The sequence below is a fragment of the Macaca fascicularis genome, chromosome 14 (assembly GCF_037993035.2).
Source record: "Macaca fascicularis isolate 582-1 chromosome 14, T2T-MFA8v1.1".
In the NCBI taxonomy this organism is placed as follows: domain Eukaryota; kingdom Metazoa; phylum Chordata; class Mammalia; order Primates; family Cercopithecidae; genus Macaca; species Macaca fascicularis.
In genome coordinates, this window is record NC_088388.1 from 105,306,425 (window position 1) to 105,329,491 (window position 23,067).

The following is a 23,067-nucleotide window of genomic DNA, read 5'->3' on the forward strand; positions in this document are numbered from 1 at the left end:
CCTGGATTACTCCATTAAACCTCCTATCTGGTCTCTTTGCTTCAGAGAGCTGAAATGCTCCTTCCAGAAATATCCAGTCTTTCAATCCTTGATGTATTCCTTCAATAACTCAATTTCCCTCTAGACATAGAATTTACAAGTCCATCTAAGATTAGGCTTTAGTTATATCTCTGTGATGTTTTTCATGTTGAGCTGACCACTCTGAGTTTAATTCTTGTTCCTGGACATCACATGTTCTCTTTCTCATTTGGGTCTTTGCACCCAAAGTTTCTTCTATTTGAAACACTTTGTCTTCTAGTTAATCTTCAGATTTTAGCTTAATTGTCAGGTATTGAAGTATGCCTTGACTGATGCTCCAAAATAGATTTGTTCTTCTTCCTTCTATACGTTCTCAAATCACCATGTCCTTCACTATCATCTTGTTTTATCATAATTCCACATTTATTATTTGTCTTTTCCCTAGTCCATTAACAGTATTCTAGCTGTAAGCTCCATATGTCTTATTCATGTCTGTATTCATAAGTTCCAGGTGCTTATTATTGCTCAATAAGTACTTATTGAATGAATGATTTCCCATCTCAGTATTTCTCCATCATACTCACTATTCAAATTTCACCCTAGAAATCTATTTTACAAATGCTTCCTATAATTCCCCATCTTTATGTGATATTCTTAAGCACATTATTGATACCACTTATACTGTACTCCTTTTTTCCTGGTTTGAGTTATAGTTTTGTCCTCTGTTGCATCACCTTCAACCTCCCTAGAGCAAGATTTTATCTTATATACCTTCATATGCTGTCATAGTACCTAGCTTAGAGCCTCGCATATAAGATATTTACACAATATGTGATTGCTTAAATCAACAGAAAAACCTCCCTTAGGGTAAATTAAATAAGTGGTAGGCTCTTTACAGAAATTGAACTCTTTTAAGCAATTACTTTTTTTTTTTTTCCCGAGACACAGTCTTGCTCTGTCACCCAGGCTGGAGTGCAGTGGCATGATCTCAGCTCACTGCAACCTCAGCTTCCCGGTTCAGGTGGTTCTCCTACCTCGGCCTCCCAAGTAGCTGGGACTATAGGAGCATGCCACCATACCTAGCTAATTTTTTGTATTTTTAGTAGAGATGGGGTTTCACCATGTTAGCCAGGATGGTCTTGATCTCCTGACCTCGTGATCTGCCCACCTCGGCCTCCTAAAGAGCTGGGATTACAGGTATGAGCCACCGTGCCCGGCCAGCAATTACTTTTCAGTACATTTATATCATTAGAATTAAGATACTATGGCTAGAGAATTTCTCCTGGCTTTGGCATTTTTGTAACTATTTTACAGGATACAAAAGAAGAGATGATAACACTTTGAAAATATACCTACCAATGTGCAACAATCTCCCAACTCACAGATACCATGATGATAATCAGCAAAGGAGTATTTATCTATTCCTGCAATATAGAGGTTTATCCTAAAGATACCATTGCTGATAACTTTTTTTAACCTGAAAATGCTCATAACCCCTGAGCATACACAGCATAATCCCATACAGAATGTGTTATTGCCCATATTAATGTGTGTTTGGAAGAGTAGATGACAATTAAGATAACTTCTGGTTCTAAGAACTTAGGATTCCATACACTGATGTATTCAAGCAGGATGCCACCCTAGAGTTGGGAATGCAGACTAGAATCAGAGGACATGAGTTCAGTTCCCAAATCTGAAAATTATTGCCATCTTGACCTTCGCTAAATTCATGCACTTGACTTTTTTTTCCACATAGATTCTGTTCTGAGAATTGAGGATATAGTACTGTATAGATACAGTCTCTTGACCAAGTTACCCAGCCTCTCTGAACTTTAGTTTTCTCATCTGTAAAACAGAGTTAAAATGAGATGCATGGCTTGTCCACATATTGTCCTCTGAGAGGTGACTAACACAAGGCCTTTAGAATAGGTTTACACATGTTTGGGAATTAGTACATGAATACATGTAGCTATTTGGTCATTAAAATAGAAACGTGATAAGATATAAAACACTGGGCTTGGATCTATTAGTGCTTGTGGGTTCTTCAAGTGAGTAACACATGGAATCATTTTCCCACTTTAAGAAGCATAGTCCTCACCATCACGTATACAATCTTCTTGAGGTAAGGACTTTATTTTTGTTTGTTTATTTTGAGCTGACTCTTGTTTATATTGAGTTTTGGTAGGTTAGCCTGCATACAATGAGCCTCTAGTAGCAGGCAAAGAAAGAGCTCAGTCCCGGCATTCATGCAGAGTCGGTGCAGAACACTCACCTGCTCTCATGCTGCTGTGCACCTAAACCCCAGGATTTTGGAAAGCCCGAATCTCCCCAAGGAGACTAAGTTACTTCCATGTTCTCATGCCTCATTTTTGTCCAAAGAGCAGCACTCTGAGTAACATGTACTCTGCCTCATGACTGCAAAACAACACAAATTGAAATCATTTCAACCTAAAGAGCCCTGGCCAGGGTACCATCTTCTCTGAATGGAACACTGGGGAGTGGTCATTGTGCCTTCATTACTGGCACTGCTGGGATTGATGCCACCTTTGCACCTATGACCACCGATGGAGGGAGACTTTGCCCAAATTTCTGCATGAAACATGATATGCCTAGATCAGCACCTAGAAGGCAGTGCCTCTCAGCAGTAACTGGTTGGTTGGCATGCTAAGATTGCACATGAAAGTCTTAGGGGAGCCCTAGACAGAAACAGGAAGACTGGAATCATAGAGAGGGACAGACTGGACTTTTGGCTTCCGGCCAGCATTCTAGAAGCTCTAGAATGTGTGATGCTGGGAATCAGCTAGGGTATACTAGTTTTTGCACACAGAACCTTATAAAAAGATTCCTGAGTACACAAACAATAAGAATGTGCTGTACAAGCTATAAAATGACTTACAAATACACAGTGTTAAGTTGAGATATTGTTCTGCCTTGCTATGATAGCCTCATTCTGTACCTGTCCATGTCCTTCCTTCTCAGGGCATAACTGCAATGATGGACAGACAGACAAGAGGTCAAACCTTGCATGAAGGAGTAAAACCAGTTTTCTGGCATAAGTTATTATATAATTCTTTTCCTTTTCTGTTTCTAAGAGTTCATCAAACTTTTGTGGCCCTTAATCTTCAGGTTATCCAAGTGCTTTAGCTTCTGAGTAGTTTTAGTTAATCTCAGTTAAATTTAGCTGTAAGGAATTACATTGACCTATTTGCATCTCTACGGTAAACTAAAAGGAGAAACTAGGAAACCCCACATTTAGAATTTAAGTTTATATTTTTCCTGCACCTATTTCCATTTCCATATTTTTGCATTATCTTGTATAATTATTGCAGCAATCCTGATTCTAGGTATTATGTCTATTTCACAGGGGACCAAACTGAGCTCTGAGGGGTGTGGTGACTTTCCCGTGGATACAAACAAGCTAAGAAGCTCACATGAGAGACACATACAGCCCTTGTAACTGTGAGTTCAGGGCTCTTTCTGAACCACAGCTGCCTTCTGGTTTATTGTAGTCATTCATCATACATCCACATCAGCCAAAGGGAGACGACTCCCCATCTGCTCCTTGCCTAGCCTGTCAATCTCTCAGGATATGACCTTGGCTGCAAAGAAGGAGACAGGAGAAATTCTGCCATTTTCAGAACCCCAGTTGACCTGAATGTCTAGAGAGAAAAGTCAGAGGCAAAGCACTCAGTGGAAATGGCTGTCAGCAGCCTGGAAAAGGAAATTTAGGTGCCAAGGTCTGACACAAACCAGAGAATCAGCAGCTTTGCAAGTTCAGCAGGGGTGCTGGGGCTGTGGGCATGTGGCATTCTGTGACACAGAGTGCCTCTAAATTTCTCTGAGGAGCTTACAAGAGATTAGAGACTTGTCAGAAAATGAGAATGTTTCAAGCCAAATAAAAGGGCTTAGAAAGTAGATGGACATGTATAATTAAATGAAACAAAGATGCTTTGAAATCAATTTAATGAGCCACATTTTGCGGAAATGACTGTGTTTTCAAGTTTTGATAATAAAAATTGCAAAATATGTCTTCTGCTTCAAAGTCATTTGAATTGTCATATTTTGAGCATGCCATTAGATTAATTTAGGCACAAAAACAAAATACCATCCTTTCTTTGAGTCACTTTTTATTTGAAACAATGTCGTGAAGAGGGAGATGTTCAACCTTGCGAATTCTTCATTTCAAACATCCCTTCTGAAGATTTTTTTCTGCATCTTTAATGACTGAGTTTTAAAAATAATTCTCTAAAATAAGTTTAAAAGCTAGCATCTGTAAGTACTAGGAAGTGCAGACAAAGTGAAAAAGCATCTTTTAAACAGTTGGGGACTCAATTTAGTCGAGGTGAGTTCTGTTCTCAAAATTAGTAGAAACTTCCAGAAGTGTGGTACTGCTAGACTCTGTGGATGATACAGAGGAATATATAATTCCTAACATTATAGTCTTTTGATATACATGCTGAAATAAGGAAAAGTAATAACACAGTAGAATTTGATTAGATTTCACAGAGACTATATGCAGTAGTCTGCCCAATTGGAGAAGTGGCCCAGTTCTTGAAGTAAAAATAAGATCGGGACAAAGAAAAAGGAGGATTTCCCAGGCAGGAGGTTACAGGATCAAGAATGAGAATGTCATAAAATAAGTGGTAGACCAGTTTGACTGAAACTCCAGATTGTCCCAGAGTGGAGAACTGCAGAAGATAAGCTTACATAGGAGCCCTATGATAAGCATCTGTTCTGTGTTTGTTGAATGAATCGGAATATTTCACACATATCCTTTATTATTTTGTATGATCTCGGAAAAGTTATCAAGAACTGCAGTTCTTTAATTCCTCATTTGCAAATGAGCATAACAATATAATTAGCTTCAAAGCACTATTGTGATTAGTAAATTCATGTAAAGTACTTTAGTACCGTGCTCTGGTATAAAATAAACAGCACATGTCTGTCTTGCCCAAATATTTTGTTAAATTAATAAAAGAATGCAAGAAGTAAGCAAAGGCACTGACATGAAAGGCATATATGGGTATAGTGAACAAATTAGTCTGGTGGGTAGAGAAGGCGTATAGGGCAGTGTGGAAGATCAGCTTGAAAAGATGGGTGGCAAACAGATTTGGGGGATTTGATTTAGAAGTCCCAGGGTAGTGGTGCCACTAAACATTTTTAGCTAGGATATGACATTAATGAAAGAGAATTATCAAAGGGAAAAGTAAGAAAAAAGTAATCTAACAGCTGCTTGGAAGTAGCCTCCAGTGGCACAGGAATGTGTAAAGAGTAGAGAAAGGATGTTTTTATTTCAGCACAGTGTTGATTTCAATTTATCCTAAATCTCTGCACAGCCACAGCACTCTTAGAAGTCAGCTTCAATCTGTCTGGCTCAGGAGGGAGAGTAGAGGCATCTGAACCTCCCTTCAAGAATGAAGCTATATTGTGACTTATCCCTTCTCCCCACACTTAGGTATTCTCTAATGACTTACTCTGGCTCATCACATTGTTATATGTCACTCTCAATCACACAAGTTTCAAGGATGATTTACTTCATCCTCCACTCTGGAGTACAGAAGTACCCCCTTGGAGGGAGAGGTGGCAGCTTTCCGGTGCTCCTCTCTGCCTCCTACTGCTGCACAGTACATTTGCCCAGTGGCCAGCCCTGAGCTTAACTTTTAATCACTCTTTCCAATAGGATCAGTCTTTGGCTGGGATTACTGCTCCGAACCTAACAGGGCTGTGGTATTTGTTACTTTTGTGTCAGGTTCCCAACTTTCAGCATTTTAAACATTGTGCAAGATCAGAAACAAGATTGTTATTCATTAATTTATTCATTCCACAAATTTAACAAATATTTGTTGATCATATACTGAATCAGGTGCTTGTGCTCTAAGTGATACATCAATCTCAAATATTAAAAACCTGTTTCAGAAAAGGGATTTTTGTCTTATACCATCTTAAAATTTCTTATAGTGCTTGCATAGAGTAGATAATCAAATTTTGAAAAGATCTGTGTTTTAGTTGGATGAACAACGTATACATTGGAGTTCTAATTGGACTCCATGCTCCAGAAATATACATATATATGTATATATACACATATACATATATATCTGTATAATATGAATATACAGATATAATTCATATTTATATAATATATTCATACTTATGTAATTATATACATTCCTATTCCTATGCATATACATGTATAGAAATATATGTATATATGTTCATCCAACTAAAACATATCTCTCTGTGTGTGTGTGTATATATATATATATTTAAATATACTTAAATTCCCAAAACCCAACTTCCTAAACTGCCTCTTGATATTCATCATCTGTAATTTCCATGTAACCATTCCCCTCCCTTCTTCACATCAGGAATTCATCCTGTTCCTTTATGATAGTATACAGAGAATGTTATGAAAAACTACCTAGTAAGTGGCCAGATCAGTTTTTATTACAACTTATGGTTAAATTCTTGTTTAATATGTAACTTATTTTCTTCCTGATACATATTAAACAATTTCCATTGGAGACATGCAGCCTCTTTGTTTATTTACCTTCTTTCTTGATTTTTATAGTTTCTCTCTCACCTTTGTATGCTATGTGAGTTTAATGAGCTGTTTACTCCAATTTCTTAAGTAGAGTGGTGACAGATCTTCCACCTTCTGCACAATGGATACTTTCATGAACACATTTTCTCAGAGGGGATACCCAGCTCCACACTTTCTCTTATTATTTTAAGAGTAGCATCCTCAGAGGGTGCCAGAAATGAATTGTTCTTACAGTTTTTTTATGTCCATTAGCACCTAGAATAGCAAGAAACACACAAACTCCTTAGCAGGATGATCTTGACAGCATTTTCTAGTTAAAGTTCTTCAAAAATGCCCTCTCATCTTGGGTGCAGAAGAACAGTTAGTTCTTCTTATTGGGTTTCACTCAAGTGCAAGCATTCAGATAGAGAGATGACCTCCATTTTTTTTTTTTAAAGAATAGAAAGGATCATTTATTCCAGTGTTGTTCACAATGATTTACCCATTACTCCTCTCTTCTGCATGATCAGTGATGCCTTCAGGAAAGCAGTTGTCCTAAGTTTGGGGGAAAAAGTAAACACGTGGTAAATGAATAATCTCTAAATAGACCCAAAGGAGTTTGGACCATTGAATATTGGTAAATCAAAGAAAGGTTGAATATTTGATGTGCACTATTGCATTCTCTCTCCATAATCATTTTTCTAAACATGGCTGGGGTCTTGCCTAATTCGACTCCATGCTTATCAGTTCAATGTCTTCTAATTCATGTTCTATTCTGGCAGATTCACCTTTCTCAAAATAATATAATTACATCACTCTCTTGCTTATAACTCCTAATGATCACTATAAATTCAAGATATACAGCTACAACTGGGCCCACAAGGTGTTCCCATTCTCTTTTCACTTAAGAGGTGATAGAAGCTTTAAGTTGAGGTCTTCCTTCACCTGCCTGATACTTGCTCAAACCTACCAAGATGGCATTTGTACCCATCCCCTTTTTCCCCCCTGCCTGTACAACGGAAGAAATGTTCATCTTCTGAATCTCTCCATCTATGTTTTGTATCCCATCCATTTTCACTTTCAGAGGGAAATAGCCAGTATTTGATAGGCAGTAAATCTAAAGCGTCAATTGGACAGTCCAGCAGAGATGTCAAGAAGAACAACTACGAGAAAAAAAGCTATTAGTACATCTGCTGTTTGGAGATATGGTAGGTTGGATTAATGTAGATGGAAAATAGAGGAACATCTAGGTCTGGTTTGGGGCTATTCTGTCATTCAGCACTTTCACAGAGAACTAACTTTGCTGAGACAGAAGGGTCTTCCAGGGAGATAGGGTGAAATCCATGAGGTGTGGTGCCATAGAATTCAAGAAATCAGAGTACTTGAGCAGATTAAAGTACTTCTAAGTGTTTAAAAGGAGAATATAGGTGTGGTTTTATGTTGACTTAGAAGAGACAGAGGTCCTTGGTATCACTATATAGTAGTTTCAGAGGAGTGATTGGGGCAGAATTGCAGTTAAGGGGCAGATATAAGGTGAAGAAGTGGAGGTAATGATTATAGATCTCTCCTTTGAGAAGTTCTGTTGTAAAGGGAGGAGACAAATAAGAGAGACATGGGGTGATCAAAAGAGAATTTTTTAAAACAATTTTTACATTTGGGAGATCTGAGAATATTTTGTGTACTGAGAAATAGACTGATGATGCAGAGATCTGCTTTCGATGTTTCAATCTTTGTTTCTCTTCTGGAAAACTTTTATCAGAATTTATTCCATTCCTACTCTTTTTTTCTGTTAAAGAAGACACACTTCTTAAAATAATAATTTATACTGTAGTCTCCATCTTCTTATCACCTTATTCACTTGCTCAATTCATTGCCATCTTGCTTTAGCCCCTGGAACAGCACTAGAATCACTTGTTGCTAAATCTAATTGAAACTGTTTGGTCCTTATCTGCCTTAATATCTCAGCATTGTAATCTTTCTGTCTTAAAAACACCTGCTTTCTTTGCTTCGTTTTCACCCTATGTCTCTGATTCTCTTAGTCTTCTTTGTAAGGGTTCTGTTCTTTAACTGTGATGTTTCTCAGACTCCCTTTTCTCATTTCATATATTATCTCTCAATAGAAAAATGGTTTTGAGGACCATCCAACAGCCACAGCCCCCTAGATCTATATTTTAAGTCATTTTAGGAAGATACTGTCTTAGGTTGTTCCGGCTACTATAATAGAATACCACAGATTAGATGGCTTATTTCTCACAGTTCTGGAGGCTGAAAGTCCGAGATCAAGGTGCTGGTAGATCCAGTGTCTGGTGAGGGCTTGTTTCCTGGTTCATGGACAGTAGTTTTCTGGATGTTTTCTCACAGGATTGAAGGGACAAGGAATTTTTCTGGGTCCTGTTTTATAAAAGCAATAATCCCATTCATGAGGACTCCATTCTGATGATCTAATTTATTCACAAAGCCTCTACTTTCCAGTGATATCACATTGAGGATTAGGTTTCAACTTGTGATTTGGTGGAATTCAAACATTCATTCTATAGCAGATGCAGACATATATATTCATTTTCCTACTTGATGTTGCTAGTCAATTTCTCATAAGCATTTTAGACTTAATACATCCAAGACAACTCATCTTTTTCCTCATTGCATTCTTTATCTATGATTTCAAAGAATGATCCACAGCCTAAACTGTTCTAGTTAGAAATCTGGGCACTTTTCCTGTCTCCCCTTTACCTCACACATGCGATCAGTCGCAGTCTTGTTAAAGCTACCTTGTGTATATCTCTTGAATTTGTCTATTTCTCTTTACTTTTAATTGTTTTACTTTTACTTTTTCTCTGAAGTTAAAGACAGGGCCACAATTTACTTTTCTAATGTATTCTCTTTAGTTCTGAGCTATCAGAGTTAAACTGGCTTTTAAATATTGTCTGGGCTACTCTCATCCATGTGTATTTCAACTTGAAGAAGGATGAAAATACAGAAAAGGGAAAAATAGATTTTTGTATCTAGACCAGTACTTTGCAGGATAAGAGACAGAATACAGCTTAATTAATAGATTTTTGTATTAGTGTAGGACCAAATAAAATTTAAAACATGCAATGGCTTCTTTAGATTTTGAATAATAAGGATGTTATTGTGTGAAAAATAGATTGGAGTCAGGGTTCAGGGAAAATATGGGAGGTATGAAAGTTATGCTAATGGATAAGCAAGAGAGTAAGAGAGATTGAATAAGAATGCAAGAGGACCTTTGGATGTAATCAAAGAAAACTGTCTTCTTTATTTATACACTTATTAAGTAACATAGAGACTTTAAAGTCTACCTTTCATTTCTGAAATATATTTCTGATAATTTGTTTATTTTTCACGAGTTTCCTAAGAAATGGGTAGATCTTATCTTTCTAAACTGTTTAGGTAGATTCCCCTCACCCACTGTACATACACTTTAGGTGATTGTTGGTTGTTAAGTGAATGTATTTTAGTTTTCTCAAGAAAATCAGAAATGCAGACTTTTGATGCTGCTTCAAAGATACTTCAAATAATTTACCAGAAAGCATAAATATGTTTTTCATCTGAAGTGAACCTATAGTATAGAATTTTCCAAGTATTGTGTTCATCCCAGAAATTATAAATAAGAAGCCCTTCTCAGTACCAATAAGAACTTTTTTAGTTTCAAAATCTGCACAGATTTTTAAAAATACTGAACTCTTCTTGCAGAGACTGAATACAATAGCAACAAGATTTAAAATAAATCTTGATAAAAGATGCAAAATACTGTGGAAATTACTCCTACATGTAATGTTGCAAGACCCTGGGATTCCAAGCATTGAAGGGAGCTGTAGGAGTCTGGATGGATGAATATTGGGAAAAAATGGGGAGAATCCAGCTGTGTCAGTACGAATACTCTGAGAAGATAGAGCAGGTTACATACAGAAAGCAGCTACACCCTGTCATTTGACATTAAATCTGGACACTCAGAAGAGTTGCATTACTTAGTGTGAGCTCAAAATTATGGGATAGATTCAAACTGTGCACACCATGGAACTGGAGAAGGTAATCTTGTTAGTTCATACTGGGGTTCCAACATAAAAACTTAAAGTGGAGTATGCCAAATCAACCCAGGGTGTTGGTAATTGTCCCACATTGAGTCTTAGTGCATAGGAAGCGAAGACAATGTCACTTGTCTACCCCCTAGAGTATGGATCCACGGAGGGGCTATGGACTTGGGTGAGACATTTGTAAGAAAGGGGGCTTAGGGCAGTAAGATCTGAAAGGCTGATATTAGAAATAAAGGGTTGAACCTTGGATGATGATGACTCGGAAGCATAGATAACTGTTGAAAATAGCAGCAGTGAGCTTCAATAAAGAGGCTTGGTCAAGTCAGTAACAAGAAAATATAGAACTTTACATTTATCTAAAACTATATACTTTTTGATACATTTGATTATGGAATTTTACTTGTATATTTGAATTGTATAAATCATTGACTTTAAACCAGCAACATCTATCTCTGGACAGATAAGCTCAGTAAATACAGTTGCTTGGACAAATCAGGTATAAACAATAGCACAATTAATGCATTTACATTTTGTTCTTTCATTTTGAACATATTAGCCAGACCAGCTGTTGCCTTCTGTACTGTGCAAGTTCCAGTCAGGAAGACAAAAAATACGCTAAGCATTTAAAATGAAGGCAGTTGATATAGGTAATCAGTTACAAAGGCTTTGAAGGCTGGGGGAAAAAAAGGGGAAGCACTGAAGTAATAAGGAAGCAGCTACTACTCTTTGGAATTGAGGTTAAAAAAAGAAAGAGAGAGAGAGATGCGATGTGAGTTTAGCAGAATCCAGGTACTCAGCTCTCTGAGGAAGGGGCATCTCTGACTGTTGCTGGATTTCTGAGAGTGTGATGAGGCTGATTCTGGGAATGCCAAGGGAAGCTGAAGGATGGAACCAAGCTGGCAGGAGCAAAAAAAAAAAAAACGAGAAAGTCCCTTCTCTCTACTTCCTCCCTCTAATCCCCCTATAGCGTCTCCTGTTTGTAGAAACCAATAGGAACCAGCTAACTTTGCATTCTTGGGAATGTACTTCACATGGCCACAAATTTGAGTGGAGAAAGAAGGATGAATTTGGAGATAAAAAACAATATGTGGCTGCGTGCAGTGGCTCACACCTGTAATCCCAGCACTTTTGGAGGCCGAGGTGGGCGGATCACAAGGTCGGGAGATCAAGGCCATCCTGGCTAACATGGTGAAACCCCGTCTCTACTAAAAATACTAAAAATACAAAAAATTAGCTGGGAGATTGAGACCATCCTGGCTAACATGGTGAAAACCCGTCTCTACTAAAAATACAAAAAATTAGCTGGGCGTGGTGGTGGGCCACTGTGCCTGGTCAGGTTCTTATCAGGGATGCTGGAGTCCTGCTTCAGGGACTTCAGAAGGCACCACTCGAAGAGATGAATGGTTAGATTCTTCCTTTTATGATTAGGAATTCAGCCTGGTCAGCTAAATTAGGAGAGGTGCCCCTTCCTGCTACATGACTTGTTAAGGCAGGCAAAAAGGAAGGAGAGAGATACACCCAGATATGAAAGGCCCATTAGGGCCTTGGTGTCATATCTCTGTGGGGACCAAGTCTTTTCCTTATAATGTCTCAATCCCCCCTAAGAGATTTTAACCTCCTAATTCTTTTTTTCTTTCTTTCTTTCTTTTTCTTTTGAGACAGGCTCCCACTCTGTCACCCAGACTGGAGTGCAGTGGCATGATCTCACCTCACTGTAACCTCCGCCTTCTGAGTTCAAGCAGTTCTCCTGCCTTAGCCTCCTGACTAGGATTACAAGCACATGCCATTATGCCCAGCTAATTTTTAAAATTTTAGTAGAGATGGGGTTATACCATGTTGGCTAGGCTAATCTCAAACTCCTGACTTAAGGTGATTCACCCGCCTCGGCCTCCTAAAATGCTGGGATTAATGCAAGAGCCACCACGCCTGGCCTCAACCTCGTTATTCTTAAGGGGAGAAAGGAATGAAAATCTTGTCTTCTATAACTGCTTCATGCTGAACAAAGTCTGTCATCCCAACCTGCTCCAGAGGCACAGAAGTCTCTTGCTATCTGATCTAATGATTTATAGGGACTTGCTCCTTTCTGCAGTGGCTCAGACTGGAAACCTTCAGCTAGCATCAATTTTGTCTGAAACTGTTGCAATCTGGAAGACGCGAACTTTACTGAAAGATTAAGTAGACAAGGGCTGAAGATTAGTAATAATAATAATATAGTTACTTAAGGTTCTAAGAAGGGAAGAAACCAGGTGAGACTTGAGAAGGCACTTCCAGACATAATTTGGGTCAGTTCCCTGGTTAGATCTATGTTACCATGTAGCTTATTTGGATATTTTTTGTATATTGGTCTCAACTTTTCCAGAGTTATTGAGATAAGTGCAACCAGTTTTGTTGAAAACTGCACACACACCCTCCCTGGTCAGCTAGACCATGATCTAAGCCTAGCCTGTTGTTGACAACACCACCAATTGGTCTTGAGAAGGCTGGAGACCTTATAAGCCTTCTCTTATATTTGTGGTCAACTTTTCTGTAATCTGTGTAAGGTTTTTAAAAGTTATTTCATGTTAGGTGAAGCCCCTCAGGGAGCTGCCCTTCCCATAGCTGTCACAATTTCTGCCAGGATTAGCTCAGTTGGTCTCTTATATCTAATTTTGGAAGTAAGGTTATAGACTGTTACTCTATTGGAGCCCAACTGTCCTACGGTAACTTTTCCTTGGAACTGGGGGTGTCCACACAAGGATAGGCTAAGGCCTGTAAGTTGAATGGGAAGATGGGGTCTGTTTCTCCCTTGCAGGACCATGACTATGACAAAGGAATATATATCCAGGGGCTGTGCCTGCCTGATGGTGTATAAAGGAGTTGAACCATTTATTTGAACTAGATTCTCAAGAAGGAATGTTGCTACTGCATTGGGGTGAAAGAGGTCTTCCCACTGAGCTCTGGGTCTCTGCACCCAGGGAATGCCCTTTCTCCCTTAGGAGGTACATAAAAGAGCTTCCATGTTATACTGTCTATACCTGTCCAATCTGTACATCATCCCTGTGGAGATGATGAAGTGGAGCCAGTCAGGATGTTTTAGTAAATGAGAGGCAGGGTACCAATAGGTAGTATTAGTTTGATATTGATCAGGGATATTGAATGTCATTGGGTAAATTGAGGGTGGATGCCATACCTACATACATTGTATTTGCCCAAGGACTGGTTCTACAAGGACAACAGGGGACTGTCAAGGATGGATAATTAAGCATGTAGGTCTCCTTCCAAATGGATTGCTTATTGATGTCTGTGAGGCACACACATTTAAGTCTTTCTGTTACTTCAGTTTGTATAGTCATAGGTGGTGGCTTTTCAACATAGTCAGAGGTAAGATTTAATGTCAAATTGGTCTTAGTGGGGACAAACTGGAGCTTAGTTCCTCCACCTGTAGGTGTGGTGGCAAATCTAACAGTTAAAGAGGTTGTTCCTTGAGGTACATAGGATAATCCTGGAAAAAATGAGTGAGTTTTCTTCCCATTGGGCCCTAGTAGCAAAGAGTAGGTGGAGAAGGAGGAAGAGGAAGTTGTTTCTCATTGTGATCCTGCCTTAAACCTAGCAAGAACAGAAAGAAAAGGTCCTTACCAATGGGAGGGACTGTCCAAAATGGTAGAACAAGAAAACGGTAATTAGGGTGAAGAGAAAAATTAGTTTTCCTATGCTTACCCACAGCATTATGTGTTTGCATCTGGCTATTGGTTCTTGTAAACCTGTAGTGGAGGCCTTCCACTCATTCATGGGAGGAAAGGGGGCTTTCTGGATGAGCCTAGAAACATTCTGGTGAACAGCCTTTTAATTGGGAGAGGCTGGAGATCCCTGGTAGCTTGACTGCAGTTGGAGTGAGCAGGATCACCTAGTCCTAGGGCCCTGTCACTTAGTCAACCATCGATCCTCCAGGGAGCCTTATTTCCAAATCTTAAGGAGGACTTGGTCTCCTAGGTTGACCTGTAGAGGAGATTCTCCTTCTTTTATAGAAGTTGATGGTACTTTATTCCCAAAATGTAATATTGCTTTCTGAATCTGATCCAAATTGATAATACCATGTGCTTTGACTTATTTCTCAGTCCAGTAAAATGTCAGTAGTGAGGAGGGGCCTCCTGTAATCCATTTCAAATGGACTGGGCTTTAGGTTGCTCTTTGGGGCAGTGTGAATCCAAAAGAATGCAATAGGAAGTAGCCTTATCCAGGTTTGCTGTGTTTCTTGAAATAACTTTGCCAAAGGTCTTTTAAGGGTATGATTCATCCTTTCTACCTTTCCTCAGGATTGGGGATGCCAACAGTCATGTATTTATAATTGATTCCCAGAACTGCCAAAAAGCTTTGAGTGATTTTAGCTATGAAAGAGGGTCTATTGTGACTTTGGACCTGGAGTGACTTTGGAAGACTGAATTGTGGAATTATTTCTTTTAGGAGACTTTTGCAAATATCAGTGGCCTTTTCAGACTGGGTCGGATATGCTTTGACCTAGCCAGTAAAAGTGTCCATGAAAATGAGAAGGTATTTCTATTCCAAAAGAGAGGGCATCTGGGTAATATTTATTTGCCATTCTTCCACAGGGTAGGTTCCTGGTGTTGGACTGGCTTGACTAGGGCAAGAGGAACGAGTTGAGTCTGTATTGTTTTGAATACATAAGTCACAGGCCATGGTTACTTGACTTACAGTCTTTCTTGGCCCCTTTCCAGAAGAGGTCTTTTGTACTAATTCACAAAAGACATCCCTCCTACAGTGAGTAACTTCACGTAGGTACTAAATAAATTTTTACTGCCAAGTCCCAGGGATAAGGACTTTACCATCCTTAACCAACCACCTGGAACTCTTCTTTTCCTACCCCCACTTCTCAGCATCATCCTGTTCTTTTTGGGAGTATTGAAGTTAGCTGGGAAGTCCCAAAGGGTTGATTATTAGTGCCATGACCTGGTCATCTTTCTGTGCTCAAGCTGCTTATTTTGTGGTCCTGTCAGCTAATTTCCTTGGCTAATAAGCAGTCTGTCCCTCCAATGGCCTTTGCAGTGAATGACTTCCACCTGGCCAGGGAATTGTACAGCTTCCAGAAGAGCTAAGACTAGATCCCTATGCTTTATTGGGTAATTTTTAGCTGTTAGCATCTGTCTTTTCTTGCAGATGGCAATGTGGGTATATAAGATATGAAATCCATACTTTTAGTCAGTAAAAATGTTTAGTTTGTTTTTGCTTTTCTCAGTTGCAAAACCCTAGTTGAAACAAATAATTTGGCCTTTTCAACTGAGGTCAGAGTGGGAAGAGTTTCTGCTTCTATGAGGTCATTAAGGCTTACTACTGAGAAGCCTACTTTTTGGACACCTTCTTCCATAAAGCTACTCCCATGAGGAAACCATTCTACTTCTGAATTGTCAAGGGGCTCATCCTGGAGGTCAGGACTAATGGAATAGGTCTATTCTATTGTCTCAGTACATTGATGGATTAGGCATTCATCTCTGCAACAGGGAGTAAAGTGACAGGGATCAAATTCTGACACTCTGTGAAATGTCCAGAGTGTCTAGTAAAAGAGCTCGATGAGTCAATGGTGTTCCTTCCCCACCAGTATAGTCTGGACTTGATTACAACTTCTAGATACTGACCCAAGGTAAGTTTAGAGGCCTCATTAACCAGGAGGGTAGTAGCTGTCACTGAGCCAACCCTGGGCAATGGAATACTGTTTCAAGCCACTGGCCACTGGTTTGGCCCTAGCTTCTGAGTTAGAACTTCCAAAGCCATCCCCTGTTTTTCATGTATATATAAGGTGAAGGGCTTATCCAGGTTAGGAAGCCCAAGTGATGGGATTTGGCTTAACTCAGTTTTTAAGTCCTCAAAAGCTTGATGACAATTCTTATGTCTTTACAGGGGTGCCCTTTTCCCCTGTTCAGCATCTTGTATAGGGGCTTGGCAATTAAGCCATGATTAGGAATCCATATTCAGCAGAAACACGTCAAATCAATAATATCCTGTAGCTGTTTCCTGGTTTGTGAGGGCAACAATCCATCAATTGACCTTTTCTGATCCATAACCAAGGCTCAGGCACTGGGAGTGAGAGCAAATTCTAGATTTTGGGCCCTTTATAGGGAGATTTGGACCTTAGCCAAGGAAACTTTGTATCCCTGTTCTGCCAGGAAGTTCACGGTCTTGATGATATTACAGTCAGAATCTTGCTTAGTCAGATTGGCAATCCTCAGGTCATCTACATATTGCAGTATGGCCCCTACTCTGAAATCTAGTTTTGTCAATTTCGCTGCCAAGGCATTCCCAAATAGATGAAGGCATCCCAGAAGCCCTGTGGGAGCACTTTCCAGGTGTGCTGAGTGGTCTCTAAGATATTGGGATCCCTCCATTCAAGGGCAGAAATATATTGGGAATTAAGGTGCAGAGGTATGCAGATGAATATATCTTTAAGGTCCAGCATGATGAAGTATTGTGCATCCCAGGAATCTGGGTGAGCAGTGTATACAAGTTCAGTACCATCAGATGAATGGAAGCCACAGCTGCATTTATAGCTCATAGCTCTCGCACAAACCAATATTCTCCATTTGGCTTTTAGATGGGAAGTATGGGAACGTTACAGTTTCATTGATGGACCTTTATTAATCCATGTTTTAGGAACTTGGTAAGTAATGGCTGAAATCCCTTTAGGGATTCAGGTCTTAGAGGATATTGTCTTTTCCAAGCGTATTTTACTCCTGGTTTTAGCTTTACTTCAATAGGGGAAACTCTGACAGCGCATGCTGGAACTGTAATGTCCCATACTACTGTGTTAACCTGAATTCAGATTTCATCAGGAATAGAGGAAATGTTAATATCTGCTAGCTGTAGTGAGGCTAACAAATTGATCCCTTGTCCTTTGTCTACTGACACCTTGAGGCTATCTTTTCCTGACGAGATAGAAGCCTCCAATGTGCTCAGCAGTTTCCTACCGAACACTAAAGTGGGGCATTCAGGAATATGTAGGGAAGAATGAGTTATAACTTCAGAACCAGCCTCACAGGCAAGAGGACAAGTTTATTGTCTTACCTTAAATCATCCATCTATTCTTATCACCAGACAGTCATGATTGGAGAGGAGGCTTATAGACTTCGGAAAGAATAGGCAGCTCCAGTATCAATAAGAAATTCAGTTTTCCTAGGCTCCTCTGGAGTGATGATGATGGAGGTGGGAGCTAGGTGGATTCTTGGGTGCCATTAGTCAGTGGTACAGTCTCCCTCATGGGAGAGATTTCCAAGACGAAGATCCTGTCTGGAAAGTCAGCGGATCTCCCTGCTTTGAGGTGGTCAGGACAATCCCTTTTTCAGTGCCCATCCTTCTGGCAGTGTGTGCATTGGTTAGGTCCCGCATTGGGCAATTGTCTCTTGTCTCTGGTATTCTTTGCCTCTTTGGGTTGCCATGAGGTGGAGGGCTAATTAAGGTAGCCAAAAGCTATGTTTTCTTGATCAGCCTGATATTTTTTTCCTCTTGCTTTGCCCTGTCCCTGTTGTTGAAAACCTTAAAAGCCTTCTCTACCAGTACTGACAGAGGTGTATGGGGCCCTGTCTCTGACTTTTGTAACTTCCTTCTAATATCAGGAGTGAACTGTGTGATAAAATGCAAAGTGCATAGCCCACAAGGCTATCCCTTCTGGCAACTCTGGATTAACAATAATTAGTATACTTTCTGAAGACTTCTGTAACACAGCTGAGGAGATTCTTCGCCAGTCCAGCCTGAGCTACTTCCCTAACCTTGTCAGAATTCACAGGCTTCTTCATGCATTTTCTCATCCCTTCAGCCACATAGGCAATAAAATGCTCCATCCTACATTTGTCTATTTCATCACTAAGGTCCCACCAGGGGTCCTGCTCAGGGATTGTCTTCCCCAAAGCTTGATAAACAGCATATGAGGCATTGGCCTGTACAAATGAGTCAGCATGTGCCCTTGCCCTTTCACGAATCTGGACCTTTTCATCTGGGGTGGCACAATTGTCTAAAATCACCATCACATCCTAACAGGTTAGGGTGAACCTCAGACATAGTTTTATAAATTCCTCCCTGAACTTATTGGGGTCCTCAGAACCGGCTAAACTTTTCTTTACATACTCTCAGATCTGCCATGGAGAAGGGGATGGGAACCTGAATTATTCCCCCCACCCATTTGCTATCTCCTTTAGGGGACAGAGGCCCTGGACTAGGGAGTGAGGTAAAAGTAGGTGCCAGCTTAGAACTCAATCAGACCCCCATAGGGGATAGTGGATAGGGCTCTGGCCTTAAAACCTCTAGTTCTCTATGGGACTAATCCAGGTATGGTGGAGATTCAGGGGCCAAAGGAGGCCTTGAACCTGAAAGAAGGGTGGAGGGTTACTGTGTATCAGGCCTGGGGTCAGGAAGATAAGGTGGTGACTGTAATAGTGGATCAATAGGTAGGTCCGGCACTTGCTTCTTAACCCCAGGCAATAAGCTGGGAATGGTAGATGCCATGCATATGTGACATGAGTCCAATAACCCAGTATCTTATCCAACTTCATAAAAGTTTGCACATAAGAGATTTCTTCCCACCTCTGTGACTGCTTATAAAACAAGTTTAGCTGTAATGTAGCATTATACCTAAGAGACTCATGTAATGTTCATTGCTCCTAATCTCCCAATGGGTTCTGGGGCCAGGTGATGTTACAAAGGGAGATTACTTTCCTTTTTTAGGTCTTCTAGCTTAAATTGCCCCCAGTTGGAGAGAATGTATCCTAGAAGAGAGTCCTGGGGAACACTGAGATCATTGCCCATGTCTAATCCTGCCTCTTCTGTTACCTTTGATTAAAGATCCTGGTATAGGGAAAAGCCCCAGGGAATTAGTCTTGATGTAATTTGAGACCCTTTAAGCCCAGTAGTCAGCCCAGGATTCCCTTGGATGGAGGAATCCTTGTTCTCAGGGATCAGAGAGGAAAACAGAAATAACAGACATAGTTGTTTCACACTAGCTGCTAAGGAATGGGTGCCCTACATGTGACTACAAGGCCAGGAATGCCCATGGTGTGTGTAGTTGAAAGAGTGCCCTTGTATTGTACAGGCCACAGGTGTACAGTGCACTTTTGTGTTGAAGATGGGCAGTAGTAGGTGCCAAGATAATTCCTCCACTCTTGAGGAAGAAGGCCCCCATTACTCAAAACTCCTTTTACCTCATTTAGAACACAGGCCAAACAGTCAGGAGGAGGGGTGAAAGCCGAAGGGCTGAGCTCAGACAATTATAACTGCTCTGACCTCTACCAGGCCAGAATGGGCCAAACTTGAAGGAGGAAGTGATGGGGGAAATTAGGGATATCAAAAAGATCATGGAGTGGGAGCTCTTGAATCTCAGAGTAAAATAAAGAGGGAGTGAAATATCGAAAGATCAGTATTTTGGTGAGGAGTTCAATTGGACAAAGTTTTCCCAATCAGAAGAAATGAGAGTGGAGAGTTTCCTATAAAAAAGAAAATGGTTCCAGTGTCCTGCCTGGGAGGTACTCCCCAGGGCAGACAAAAGGGAGAGCACTTGAGTCTCACTGGACAGTGGAGTGAAGGCAAGGAGGAAATATAGGGAGAAAACCTTTTCTTTCATTTCAGGAAGAAAATAGGGGAATATGAAATTTCTGATAGTTCTCTGCAAATGAGCCAGGTTGAAAGAGGGTGGGTGTGAGAGAGAAAGGAAGGGAAGAAAAAAGACAAGGCAAGGAAAGGAAGCTTGTGAGGCTTCCAGCCACTGCACAGTGCAGAGTCAATGTCATCACTACTCTTACTAGTCTCCTATCAGGGAAATCCTCAGCATCCTAGACCTTCACAATGTCAGATGAGTCCCTCCTACCTTTGCAAGTCACAAGTCAAGGTGAACTCTTTCCAGCCAGAGGAAGTTAAGGGTACTTTTGGCTGAGATGAATAAGACTGTAGGTGGCTCTCTGAGATAACCAGAGGAATAAAGTTGGAAGATGGGGAAAGAGACGGGGAAGGGAAAAAAGAAAGAAAAAAAAAATGAAGAGAGAAATAAAGAGCCCAGAGAAGCTGGGCATGCAGCAGGACTCATCCCAGCCATTGTTCTTTGGGCTGGTCAAGCCTGACTGCCTACCTCCTCAACCAGTCTAGCAGGTTTCTTGGAAATTACTCAGAATCTGATGTCAGCCAGTCAGAGGGTTCTTAAAACCTAGCACAGAGGGGACTAGGATCCCTTACTCCAGAAATCCCTAAGCCAATCAGGAGGGAAAAGAAAATGAGGGGCAGGGTTCAGAAGGAGAACAAGAGTACCTTGGTCCAAGGGAGGACTCAGTGACTGCAGAGACACTGAAGCAAATATTTCAAGTGGCCATTTCATCTATCACAAGGTCACATTCTGGATGTCTTGCTGGCTCTCCGGTGCTTCTCCTCAGGGAAATATCCTCACTTATGGGCTCCAGCAGAGTCACCAAGGCTGTTACTGCATCCCGGACCCCACATTTGTTGGCTCTTGCATAAGTAGAAATTAACACCAGGATAAACAGAATTTTTTCTCATCCAAGATTTAATAGGTTTGTGACTCAAACATACAAGGAAGCAGCATACAGGAAAGGAATCCTGGTACCAGCTCCCCAAGGGGCTTAGTTCTTGTCATTTTAAGGAAGGTGATGTGGGAAAAGGAATGATGTACAAGCGATATTTAGCTGGGTTTTTGTATACACTTGCACAGTGGGGCATCATGCTCTAACATGTATCACATGACTAGAAAATGGGGGATAAGCCTCACTGTCAGTGGAGATTTTAGTATTTCAGTGAGATTATAATGAGTAAAAAGTCAATGGAAGGTCAGGGCTGGAGTCCATCTTGTCTTCTGGCAGCTGGATATGCTGCCTAAGAAAACAAAAATGGTCCCAGGTTTTTGTTGGGAATGCTAGAGTCTTGCTTCAGCAACCTCAGAAGGCATCTGTCCCTCAAAGAGATAAATGGTCAGATGCTTTCTTTTACGGTTAGCAATTCAGCCTGGTCAGCTAAGTTAGGAGAGCCTTGCCCTACCTGTTACATGACTTGGGTTAGCTTGTTAAGGAAGGCAAAACGCAGGAGAGGAATATGTCCAGATACCTAAGGCCCATCAGGACCCTGGTAACTGTGTCACTTGTCTGCTGGGACCAAGTCTCTTTTTTACACTGTCTTGCACTGACTTGCATTCCACATACAGTAGTTCTTTCAACAGAGCCAGTAGTCTTTTTCTTCTTGGATACTGCCATCTTCTCTCTCCATAATGCTGAAATTTTGATTACAGTGCCCTTAAAAAAGATTCCCCCTCTCTTCTATCAATAGACACATAACTTTCCTCCTCAAGTTCTTGCCTTGTCAATGCCTCCCTCTCGTCTTGATTTTCCAGTATTAGTTGGCCAACAGGGTCTGCTGCTTCCTCTTTGGGTCCAACTTGGCTGGTTCTGTCCTATTTAGGTGTTTTAGATATGGCTGCTTTTCAGTGGTCAAGCATCTCTGACTTGAAGAAGTACACAGCTGAACAGATGGGTTTAATAAAACTTGAGATTATTTCACTATCCAGAATCTCCAAATCATTTTATATTGTTATTTCTAGGCCTTCCAAATACTACTATGCCTTGCATAAATAAACCAAAACATTTCTTCCATGAGAATGACTGCCTTGTCAAGCTAAGCACACATTCTGTCAATTGTCCAACTTCATGCCAGCAGAGGGCAGGCAGGACAGATAATATCCGCAGACAATCTCCGATCCTCAGGTTACCTAATACATATGTTTATCCTGTACAGAATAACTCTGGGAATTATATCAAGATTGTTAATATCAAGATTGTTAATCCTTGGCAAAAGGGTCTATTTGTCTTATCAAGGCATAAATTGATTAGCTGACTAAAAGCTCTGGTACTTTCAGAATTTAGAAATTTTTTTGTATTAAGCTTTCTGGAAAGAATTGTTTTCCCAAACCCATCTGATCCCCAGAATTTAAACCAATAATTTAAAATATTGGTTAAGCATCAGAATCGTACCTGCAGCTTATTAAAAATACAGATGCATAATCCTCATTCCAGACTTACTAAAGAGATCACCTGAGTGTTGGGCCTGAGTATACCTGTAAAAGCTGTATACATTGTTTTGATATATAATCAGAATTGCGAATTCCAGATTTCCAACCCTGGGGAAATAAAAGCATTGTTTAACCACTATTGGCTGCTTTGTGTTGTTGGCTTCAAAGAGCTGTTTCGATAAATGTCAGTCTGAGGATCTTAAGATTTATTCAGTGTTTAGTACTGAAAACGATTTGCCTTATTGGTTTGCTTATTTATTTATTTGTTTATTTAATTTATTTCTCTGGTGCTGCTGTTTTTTTCAGTCTTTAAAATGGCCAAGAATTGTTAATTCATGCTGTCATATATACTCCATTTGTTTCTGTTGTGTACATGAAGGCTCCCCTCAGATGGGTAGAATGGAGGATAAAGCATATGTAGATAGCATCTCTGGACT

The 23,067-nt window shown here is 40.2% G+C and overlaps 1 long non-coding RNA gene across 1 annotated transcript in view; it reads left to right on the plus strand.

The window, feature by feature from the left end:
* Window positions 1-23,067, plus strand: part of LOC135967113 (uncharacterized) — a 574,461-nt gene that overhangs the window by 121,798 nt on the left and 429,596 nt on the right. The gene's annotated exons all lie outside the window — the stretch shown is intronic.